The sequence below is a fragment of the Nicotiana tabacum genome, chromosome 1, assembly GCF_000715075.1.
Source record: "Nicotiana tabacum cultivar K326 chromosome 1, ASM71507v2, whole genome shotgun sequence".
NCBI classification, from domain to species: Eukaryota; Viridiplantae; Streptophyta; class Magnoliopsida; order Solanales; family Solanaceae; genus Nicotiana; species Nicotiana tabacum.
In genome coordinates, this window is record NC_134080.1 from 112,789,116 (window position 1) to 112,801,726 (window position 12,611).

Consider the following 12,611-nt stretch of genomic DNA (forward strand, 5'->3'; position numbering starts at 1 on the left):
TTTTCACTCGGCATCATCTCCAGTGCTATTCTCCCCAGCATCGTCGTCATCAAAAGGAAGCCTATCTTCAATTTTAGCACCCTCACCGGCCTCCGGTATCGCAGGGTTATAACCGCAGGCAAGACGAGCGTCACGTGCCTTCTCCCGAGAGTCTTCTAAAGCGGCCTCAGGAATGCTCCCCGCCTCCCACAAGCCCTTATATATATATATATCTCGCAAAGACAACACCTTCACTTGAAGGTCTTCGCATTCTGCCGCAACCCCCTTGCCCAATCCGAGCTCCTCATTTTTGACATGGAGTAACTCCTCAAGCTTACTGCATCTGCGGATAGACCGCATCAATTCCTCATCCCTTTTCTCCAACTCATCCCTAACGGATTGAGTGCTATCATCCACCCTAAGTTGCACGTGCATCTCACCGCACTTGGTACGATATGGACAATACTTCGTGGCCATTTTCAGAAAGACTTTGGCCCTGGTCTCAGCCCTGCTAACACTCTCGATCTCTAACATATAAGTCTAAATAAAAAATAAAAAGAGGGGAGGAATCAACGAAAGCAAAATAGCGTAAAACAAAGAAAAAGGTGAAAGGAAACTCACCCTCAAGGCCATCCTGGTCACACCACGTGACAAAGCAGAATCATTGATCTCCCGAAGAGATGCACTTTCAGCGGCGGAACAAATAAGGTCAAATGGAGGCACCAACTCCACCGTGTCCCCCAACAGGTTAAAATCTGATGGACTCTCGAGCACACGAGAAGGACCTTCCTCCCTCACATCGACCCTGTTAAATCCTTCCTCGAACATCCTCATGTCCTCAGGATTAATGTCGCAATCCGACTCATAATCATCCACAACCACACTCTTCAACCTCTCATTTGCCGAAGAGGAGGTGCAGCCCTGCCGAGATGATGATGGACCACTCGGAACAATTGCAACGGCCCCTAAACTTTGTCCCCCTACCATGGTAGTCTCCTCCACAACCAAAATAGGCATCGCCTCTGCACCCAGGTCAGTGTCACCGCTAGCATCAGATACCTCCACAGTAGGGACGCCCCTAGAGGACGTCTCAACCAAAGATGCCCCCTCTGCCAACCTCCTCCTCTTTGATGGTGCCTCTTCATACCCCGAAGAAAATGGGGGCGAAGAGGTGAAGCATGTGTCGTCGAGAAATTCCTTGACCGGCCAGCTCTACGTACTTGATGAGCATAAGGAAACTTTTGTATACGTATGGACAAAGTTAAGATGGACACACCTTATAGAAGCAGCAGAAGTACACCACCAAGGAAGGAAGGGGAAGCGTGTACCCGATGACAAAGAGATACACATAAAATGCGCAGTAGCCCGAACGGTGTAAATGAACTATGTCCTGATCTGCGGAACTAGTTCAATGTGGTCAGGGATCCCCCATTCTGCTTTGAACACCATGAGCGCCGCAACATCCATCGTAGAAAGAACGGGCTCCGACTCATCTCCAACAGGGCTATTGAAGTCAGTCCTCGCCTTCCCTAGGCGGGGAACCACCTCATCCACCGTCAGAAAACCCTCGTCCTCCATTATCTCCACTCTCTCTTTGATTAGGGGCACATCATTTTCCGGCACCTGAGAACTAACAGCTCTGTCGGAGTTGGAAAAAGCGCTGGCCATATTTTTTTTGGTTAAAAGAATGAGAGTGATAAGGAAAAGGGGTAGTGGTCACAACAAATCCTAACAGAGGCAAAAAATATGAGAAGCTAAAGAAGAAGAAGAAGAGTTGCAGAAAATCTCCCTTGAGCGACTAAGAAGCGTTACATTCAAATGAAAGACCCTCCCCTATTTATAAGGATATAAATGCCCTGAGCGGGAAAACCAAATGCCTCCATTTAGAAAATAGGAAGGGCACAGGAAATGATGCAATGCATAGAAAACGTGTGCCACAATGATGCATGATAAATGTTAATGACATTCTAAACTAACGTAATGGTCTGATGCAGATCCTGAAATTTCACGTCATTACTTCTCCATGAGGTGCTCATCTCTCCCATAAATCGCTCAGATTTCACCTAATTTTTGAATCAACAGTGTCCTCCCATCGAGCTTGCTAAGAGGAGACCCCAACAAGAGAAGGGACTAACTGTATGGGTCAAAATCTCACCAGACTGTGAAAAGTTACTTGGGATTATCGTACCTACGATGTGCTGTAACGACACGCACCTCAGTCACGGCCGAGGTTATGTATTCAGAACTCCTAAGAGGTGAAGTGGGTGTTACGACACTTCAAGGGGTCAGCCCGTAATATAGTCAATGACTTAAGTGCTATGGTTAATGACCATTTGGTAAAAGAGAAGGCTTAGTATATCAGCTAAGTGAGAAGAAGAAGAAAGGGGGGCTAAAACGAATCCAAAGAGAGATATGTTCTCTGAGAAGATGAGAGATCTTCATCTCTCTCCATGAAAAGAGACAGGAGAAAGGAAGCTCAGATCCTCAATACTTGTTATTAGCCTCATCACATCAAATGTATGAGGTAATGTCATCTTAAAGATCGGTGACCTTTTCCCATCTGTATATGGCTAAAATCAGAGAGTCTGATTTTTGGACCATCATGGTATTCCATAGCTCGTTGCCAGAAGGCTCGAGGCACAACTCGAGGTTTGATGAACCAGAAGGCTCGAGGCACAGCTCGACCTCGGGGCAGTACAAATCGGTGGCTATGATGAACGAGTGGGAGATTCCCAAGGCGAGTGGTTAGAGCTGACCAAGTCCACAAGAATAGTACAAGCCCGTACCATGGCATTAAATGGCTGTACCAGCCGTATACCTTTGTAATAAATACATATATACTATGTTGGGATTCCCCCTCCTATATAAAGGGGACCCTTGTTATTTTTTGCACACATGATATTCAATACAAGAACAAGAACATTCTCTGCTCTCTAACTTAAACACATTCTATTGTCTTTCCTTTGATTTATTGCTTATATTTATTGCGTTTCATTTATTATTCTTCATTTATTACTCATCATTGATCATAAAGATCCATCATTAAGACCTTTAGGACTATTAGTCCCCCATCGATCGACCCTAGTCAAACATTTAGCTCGACTTTGAGGCCCTGCTTAGGCCAGCCCAAGGCCTCGATCCACAGCTGTTTGGTTTGGATAGTAATGCTGCTCTTTACTCTTACTTTACTTTCCTAACTCACACGTAGAATTTCTTGCCTAACAACTAGCATTAAAATAAATCACCTATTTTTAGAACCACAAAATCAAATCTAATTGTAATTACCATTTTTGAGGTAAACAGTTTAGTGCCCACCGTGGGGCTAAAAAATAATAGTGATTGTTTTCGTGCTGGTTTACTGAAAATACAAAGTTATACTTTACACTTTTTCTTGCCCAAGAATCTTTGATTTGTGGTCAAAATGTCTAACTCAGTGAATGCACATGAAAACAACAGTCTTGAAGACCATGGAGAGAATGGTGTAGCTGTTCCAGGCGTCGATGTACCACTGCGAAACCCTGAGGATGCACCAGAGCCAATCCCCGCGGACATGGTCTCACACAATGCTCAACATGTCGATATAAGCTCCCTCGCTAATAGGAGTATACGCGAAGAAAACCAACAAGAAGCTCAGAAAATCCCAGCTCGAGGGGAATAAGAGGTTAGCCTTCACGTCATTTTTGAGATGTTGCAGGCACAACAGCTGGCGATTGCTCAACTGCAAAGCCACCAAAAAACTCCAAGCACAGTAGCACCGGAAATAGCCCCTCAGGCTGAACAGGTGCCGGAATGATCGAGCAACGACGAGGTCAGCAACCGACCCCACTATTATGTAGATGCTCGAGGACAGAGGATTGAGTCAGGTGAAAAGAAGATAGAAGCTAATGATAAAAAGGTGAAGAACTACAATTTAAGGGACGATCAGATCCTGGGCGCACCCCAGATCCTGAAAGGTGTCGATTCAAAGAAATTAGTACAAAAGCCATTCCCATAAAGTGCGGCTCCGTAGCCCATCCCGAAGAAATTCAAAATGACCGATCTCCTGAAGTATAACGGAACCTCAGATCCCAACGAGCACGTCACTGCCTACCCTTGTGCCGTAAAGGGAAATGACCTGAAGGACGATGAAATTGAATCCGTCCTGTTGAAGAAATTTAGGGAAACACTTTCAAAAGGGGCCATGATGTGGTATCACAACCTATCCCCGAATTCGATAGTCTCATTTGCCATGCTGGCAGATTCTTTTATTAAGGCACATGCCGGTGCCATCAAGGTTGCTACAAGGAAGTTTGACATCTTCAAAATCAAACACAGAGAAAATGAGATGTTATAGGAGTTTGTATCTTGCTTTCAGATGGAGAGAATGGAGTTAGCACCAGTCTCCGATGACTGGGCAGTGCAGGCCTTCACCCAAGGCTTAAATGAATGAAACTCGGTAGCTTTGAAGAAACTAAAGAAGAACTTGGTTGAATATCTCACTGTGACTTGGGAGGATGTCCACAACCGATATCAATCAAATATTAGGGTCGAGACACCACATGACCAAAACCCGTACTATCAGACCCGTCACAAAGGAATCCTAACCTGACATGCGAATTTCACGGCACACACAGTCATAGGACCGAAGATTGCAGACAGCTCTGAGAAGAAGTAGCCCGACTACATAGCAAAGGGCACCTCCAAGAGTTCCTCAGTGACCGAGACAAAAACCAATTTTGGGAAAGAGAGGCGAATATGAAAAATGAAACAGAAGAACCACAACATGTCATCCACATGATTGTTGGGGGAGTCGACATCCCACAGGAACCCATTGTCAAATGAACAAAAATATCCATCATTAGGGAAAAGTGAACTCGAGGTTACATACCCGTGGATGCTCTCACATTCAGCAACGAGGACATCGAGACCCTGTCTCAGCCTTATAATGATGCATTGGTAATTTATTTTCTTGTGAATACATTTCAAATTAAATATGTGCTTGTGGATCCAGGTAGCTCGACCAACATTATCAGGTCGAGGTGGTGGAGCAGCTCAGACTGCTCGACCAGATTATGCCCGCCTCTCGCGTCCTCAAAGGATTCAACATGGCAAGCGAGGAAACGAAAGAGGAAATCACCCTCCCAGTCAACGTGGCCGACACAACCCAAAACATCAAGTTTCATGTCATCGAAGGAGACATGAGATACAATGCCTTACTCGAAAGGCCATGGATACACTGTATGAGAGAAGTACCATCAACCCTTCATCAAATGATGAAATTTCCAAAAAAAGGATGGAATAAAAACGGTATACGGGGAACAACATGTAGCAAGAGAGATATTCGTGGTGCACGACGTGGCACTGGCATCAACACCTTCAGCATAGAAAGAGCCAAACGATAAGCAAACATCGAAGTAACAATTACAAGCTATATGCTCGGCTGCACCCGAGTAAATAAGCGAAGGACCGTACCGCATCCCCGAAGAGAGCGGTTGAAGCATATCGAGGCTCGTGCGCCATCACAGCTAAGGTATAACCATCTTCCTTTTTATTTACATTTCATACTAACCTTTGCGCAGGTGTTCGATTAATAAGAATTAAAGCACCTTCCAGCTTAAAGGCCTTAGGTTTTAAAGCATGTGTTGCACTCTTTTCCTTCGATGGGATTTTATCCCAATAAGGGTTTTACCGGCAAGGTTTTTAACGAGGCGACATCTCTATGCTACCTAAGGAGAACTTAACAAGTATTCAAGGCTCCTCTTCAATCAACCTCGAATACTGGGGGGCATCCCCCCAGGAGGTCATCTCCCCGGAGAAATCAAGACGAGCCAAAGAGGGTCTCAATAGAAAAAAATAATGTATCGGGCCAAACGGTCAAAAGAACCGTGTTCGCATAGAACAATCGAACCCTCAGCGGTGAAGACTATGTATACTTGTACCAAGTAATCAAGGAATATTTTTTCATTTTTTACCATCAAAACACTCTGCGCTTCAAAAAAGTTTGCTATTTTTACAAGAAACGGCCCTAGAGCTGCTCGAAGCCGTAAGACCTTCGAGCCGGAAAACTTCGAGCTCATAAGCCCTATACGAGGCAACATCAAAGTTCACAACAAACGGCTCTAGAGCAAAAAGAATGCTCAATGTCTCGGGGAATGTCACCGACTATCACCCATCGAGCTGTCAAAAACCCGAGGCCATAAGGCCCCGTGCGGGCAACCCCGAGCTCATAAGACGTCCAAAAGGAAACACCAAACTGTAAAACCTTATGCAAGGCATGAATCACACTTGTACCACGAATCTGTAAGACCTCAAGCAAGGTATGAATCACACTTGTACCAAGAATCTGTAAGACCTCAAGCAAGACATAAATTATACTTGTGCCAAGTAACCTATCTGTAAGAACTCAAGTAAGGCATGTTAAAATTTATAAGACCTTACAAAAGGCATAATCCAGATCTTAAAGTTAAGGCTATATGTTCGAACTTGTAAGACTCCTAAAAAGGCATACCCTCGATATAGATGCCGAAGCTACTTCACTCGGGGACTAAAAGGCTACGGCCAAACATAATGGCTATGGTCATAAGGCTCCGGCCAAACTAACGCAACTCGGGGACGCTCGACCGTCGCCATAAAATCACAGGCCTTCAATTACTTCGAAAAACACTGGTTAATCAGGCTACCCTCGGCATAAGCAAAAGAGCTTCGATAATATTAGCTCAAAATAATGAAAAGGCTTCGAAACAATTCAGCCATTGAGCGAAACCTCCCGAGGTGCTCATTGATTGTCACATAACGACTCACAATCGAGGTCTTTATCGAACCGTCGAAGAGATAGATGAACACAAAAATAGCAAAAAGTCTTTGACGAGGGAAAAATAAAGCCTATATTAGAGGTTGCACCGACCCAACGCGTAAAGGCCAATGTTGATAGCTTAAATAAGGGTCGTACCGACCCAACAGATAAGAGCCACTATCGCCAGCTTAAATTAAGGGTCGTACCGACCCAACGCATAAGAGCCACTGTCACCAGCTTAAGTTAAAGGTCATACCGACCCAATGCATAAGAGCCTAAGCGCCAACCCACATTAAAAGTCATGCCGACCAAATGCATAAGAGCCTACGGGCCAGCCTAACAAGCCTCAGGGCCAATTCATCTGGCTAATCATTGACAAACGTCAAAATACAAGACAAATAAAGACACACAGAAGCAAAGGGAAATGCGTGAAAAATGAAACTGAAAGGCTTTCTTATATATGAATATGTGAAATAGTGCAAGGCTACATTTGCAATGCTCTTTGAGAGTCATATACACAGAATCAGAAAAGAATAGCCTATTCTACTTTCTCCTTGGGGACTGCGGCCCCGTCGGCCTCTCCCTCATTATATTCATCATCAGATACGGGGAACTTGGCATCATATTCATCCGCCTTAGCCTGCTCAATCTCTTCCGAGAGATCGAAGCCCCTAGCATGGACTTCCTCAAGGTTTTCCCTTGGGGATTTGCATGGGGCATACTCATTGCTTCTGCTCTCCTGATCGGAATCCCCTCTCAACTCAGCCCGAGCATCGACAACATCTTTTAAATAGATGGCCACTTTCTTGTCAACCCTAGCTCGAATCTCTTAAGCTTCAGCCCGGGCGTCCACAACCTCGGCCTTTATCTTCAAAAGGTCAGACTCGAGACTGCAATCTTGCTTACCTGGACCAAGCTATTTTCGCGAGCGTTCCAGAATTGCACCTCGAGGGTAGAAGCGTTGGCCAAAGCATTCTTCTTGGCCGCAACTTGTGTATCTATCTGAGCCTTTAGCTTATCACACTCATACTTGGCCTGGCCAACTTCGCCCTAAAGGCGTTCCAGGTCCTTCGTCTTTCTCTGCAACTGAAATATCAAAATGTTAATCTTCAAAGATAAGAGAAAAAGCACGCATCCCCTTGAAACAAAGGTTACATGTTTCTCGAGGTGGCCCTCGTAGTTGAGGCTTAGATTCATCTCGTACCGAAGGTGTCTCAACTTCTTTCCCCTTTTATCACAAAGAAGCCTGATGGATTTCTCCTCGTCTAAGGCTTTTCGTAGCCTGGCTCCACGGCGGAGCAACTCGGATTTGAGCTTGTCAAAGGCCTATGAAAACGAAGGTCAATGAGAAAATGAAAATGTAAAATAAAAAAACCAACAAAGTCAACAAAAGCTCACCACAGAACAAAGCTGCTGAGCCTCCTCAAAAGTTGAGTGTGCATCTACTAGCCTAGTCTCACCGGCCCCAATTGAACCGATCTCGGTGGGGACATGGTCGCTCGAGACCCTGTTTGATTCAGGCAGCCCCTGGCCTCGAACATCCCTCAAAGTACCTTCGACAGGAGGTGAAGACGGCAGTAGAAAACCTGTTTCCCTCGAAGTACCTTTGATAGGAGACGAAGACGACGACAGAAAACCTGTATCCCTCGAAGTACCTTTGATGGGAAAAGAAGACGGCGGCAAAGAAGGAGCCATTCTTCCGAGGCTAGAAGCCTCAGGTGCTGCAAGCTCAGCCAGTACATCTCCTTTGAGCCTCCGAGCAAGGCTTGCCTTTCTATGAGCATCTTCATCATTCGAAAATTCCTTCCATTTGTTATCATTCCTCGGCCCGGAAGCCGACGATCCTTCCTCCTCTCCAAGGGGGCACGGTTCATCTCAGAAAAGTCTCCAATACCTGTGGTGATGGAGTTAATACACATAAAAGAAAGTGTATTTCAAAGAAAATCGGCCACACAGCACGTACCGCGGTGTTTGGCCTCCCATCTACCTTTGGATAGATCTCGCCACTTATGCTCATCGTAAGTTGAGCAAGTTGCCAGTTTTTAAGTCCAATCCGCCAGATCAGGGACCTCGTATGGTAACCACGGGATCGCTACAGAGAAGGAAAGGAAGACATCTTTATGGAGTCAGCCTCTACCATGAACAAAATGATAAAAACATACGTGTACCACTCATGTGTGAAATTCCATTTCTCAGGAAATGGCACGAACTCTGCAGGGATAATATCGACAGTCCGCACTCAAACAAATCGACTCATCCACTCTCGGTTATCATCTTCTTCATTACTAGCAATAAAGGGCCAGGTGGATCGACATCGTAGAGTAATCAGGCCTCGATAATGTAAGGGCCGGTACAATCTAACAAGGTAGCCAAGGGTAAACTTGAGCCCGATTTTATCCGCAAAGTACCTTATCATCAACACTATCCTCCAAAATGACGGGTGAACCTGTGCTAGGGTAACCCAATATCTTCTGCGAAACTCGAGCACGATTCTGTCAAGAGGGCCAAACGTAAAAGTGTATGTGTATACATTCAAAAACCCCTCTACATGAGTCATGACACTCTCTTCCCTGGATGGTGCCTGTAGTACCACCTTTTCTCCTCATCCGCAGTCTCTTCTAACCGCCTCGAGGTGTTCCTCTCCTATTGATGAGATAAACCTCGATGCATGTTCCCGATGGCCCTGAATATTGGGCGGACTCTCTAATGAAAAGTCCTTCCTCAAGACAAAGCATATAGAGGTTAGCTCACCGGAAGCCGGCGATGTACCACCGACCGAGTGGGAAGCAGAGGTGGAACTCTCCTCTTTTTGGTGGACAAATTTGGGCATACGAACCATAACTAGGGTGAAACAAGAAGAAGGAGATGATAGCTTAAACAAAAGCTTTGAACTAAAACTATGGAAGCACTGATGCAAGGAGGAAAAGCTCTACAAAAATAGCAAATTCCTCAAATAAGAGGAAAGTAAGCTCATAAATAGAGCAAGCAGCAACTGCTTGCCTACCCTAAAGGCCAATTAACTCTAACTAGGCCATTATCACTTTTGGGGAAGTGTACCGGTGGGACCACCTCGGGCCACTTCATGGCCATGTCATACGAATGATGCTGTCATAGGACATTCGAGGGGTTAAGATTCCCATATCAATTTAGCCTCGAGATGGTGCCCGATCTTGAGGAGCTCTGTCGCTATGACTATAGGCTCTAAGGAGCCATCAATATCAATTTAAGCCTCGAGATGGTGCCCGATCTTGAGGAGCTCTGTCGCTATGACTATAGGCTCTAAGGAGCCATCAATATCAATTTAAGCCTCGAGATGGTGCCCGATCTCGAGGAGATCTATCGCTATGACTATAGGCTCTAAGGAGCCATCAATATCAATTTAAGCCTCGAGATGGTGCCCGATCTCAGGCATCTCTTTCAAAATGAAAATAATCTCTAAGAAGCTATCGATATCAATCTAGCCTCAAGATGGTGCCGATCTCGAGGACCTTTGATACTAAAAAATGGGCTCTAAATGGGGATCAACCTAGCCCCGGGATGGTGCCCGATCTCGGGGTCCCTATTATAAAAAGTATGGGATCTAAGGAGCCGAACATCAAAATTCAAAAGACTAGCTTTGCATAGGCACTGAAAATAAAAGACATGAAACAAAAGGGTCTCTTTGCATTTCAAAAAATATGTTTACAGATTATATCTTTATAAAACTTCCCCGAGGAGCCCATATACAAAAGGAAGAAAAGAAGAAGCAGAAAGGACGACACGAGACTATTCCTCACCCTCGCTACCATCTGAATCACTTCTAGAGTCCTCATCCGAAGTAGTTGAAGGTGCTGATCTTTCCTCCAAAGTCCTGGCCTTCTCGATCTCAACAGAGAGATCATCACCTTCAGCGTTTGCTTCCTCGAAATCCTACCTCCGATCTTGAAGACGAGCATAATCAATGGCCCGAGCCAACTTCTGCCCGACCTTCTCGGATATCTCCTTGGCTCGAGCGTTTGAAGTGGCGACATCTCTCTTGTATGAGGACGCATCTTCATCAGCACATGCCTTAGCTGCAGATAATGCAGTGAACTCCTTCTGAGCAGTTCGAAGAAGATCCTGGGTCGAGGACAACTCTCCCTATAAAAGATCTCTCTCCAAGGTCATGATCTCATTTTGCCTCTTCAGCTCAAGGATCTCCATGTCTCTAGCTACAGCCTTTTCCCGAAGATTCCCTACCAGGGCATCCTTTTGCCCAATCTGCAAAGGCGGAACAAGATAGTAAGCATCAATTCATAAGAATGTAAAAGATGAAAATACAAATGCTGTGTTACCTGCTCGGGAAAGCTAGTCCTTTCATGGTGCACCCCCTCCAAGCTTGCCCGAAACTCACCCAACTCCTCTTCCTTTCGAGTAGAGGAAGCCTCCGACTTCTTTAGCTCCAAGGTGAGCCTCTCAAGTTCCTTATCATAGCCTGAAAGCTCGTGATGGAGCGTATAAAAGGCATGGTCATACAACTTCTTGACCTTCAACAAAAGCAGAAATGTTGAGAAGACAAGCTAAAAACTTGAAGCGCAAATGGTATGTCGAGAATATTACCTGTTGTTGAAGCTTCTCGGCCTCCTGGAGAGTGATGCGGGCATCAAGGTCTATGTCCACGTCGATGCCGACGAATTAGTCCTCGAGCATATCTTCCTCTCCATGAGAGGCCCCTACACCGGCGGTACCCGTATCCTGGGCATCCCTAATTTCCCCTGGTGAAAACGAAGGGCCCAATTTAAAGCCACCTAGGGAATCAATTTTTGTAAGGGTTTCATCTCGACCTCAAGAAACTTCAGTTTCATGCCCTTTGGAATCACCAACAGAGGTTTCATCGGTACTAACTGTACCATGTACGACTTGAGGCTCAGGGACTGCGCCCAAACCTTCCTCGAAGGTCTCTCCAGTACGAGTTTAGCCCGCATCGACCATTCCCGACCCAGCGACCTTATAACCAACAACTTGTGGAGCATCAACACTCCGTCTTGCCCTTTGTACCAAAGGGCGATCATCATCGCCATCATCATCCTCACAAAGACTTGCCGCAGTAGTCGAAGTCAGGACCGCGACGTTAGTCTTAGTTGGAGACTCGGTTGAAGTCTCTCTCTTCCTCTTCTTACCCTTGACGGGTTTTGAGTTTCCTTCTTCACCAAGAGGAGGCATCCTCATCGACACACCTTTCCCAAGGCTTACACAAGTATGACGTATTAAACTCAGTGCCACAAAGAGTACTCGTAAAAAATTTGGCAAAGACAGTAAGAAGTTCTTACCATGGTTCTTACCTGCCACTGCATCTTGGCCAAATCATGCCAAGCACGCTCATTGTAAGGAAAGGCAGAGTCTAGCTGTCTGATCCATCCCGAAAGGTTCTGAACTGCATCAAGGTACCAAACGGTAGCTGCATAGTCAAAAGAAGATCATTCCAGAAGGGGAAAGAAGGGGCAATAAAACGTACTCGAGATAGGGACACTTATGCTTCATGTTCCATTCCTCTGGGAATGGCATCCTATTAGCCGGGATGATGCCCGATGTCCTTACTCTGATAAACCGGCTTATCCACCCCCGATCCTTGTCCTCATCGATGCTCTAAAAGAATATCCTCACGGATCGAGGATGAAGCTTGATCAAACCTCGAAAGAGACGATGGCTGTACAACCTGACCAAGTGATCGAGGGTAAAGGTCATTCCCTCAACCCGATTGGAGAAATATCAGAGCATGTAAATGATTCTCCAAAAAGAGGGATAGACTTAACCGAGTGTCACTCGGTACTTATGCAAAAATCAAGAATCACCGGATTTATCTTCGGGGAATAAGGATCTACAGGACCTAGAGTGAATGGTT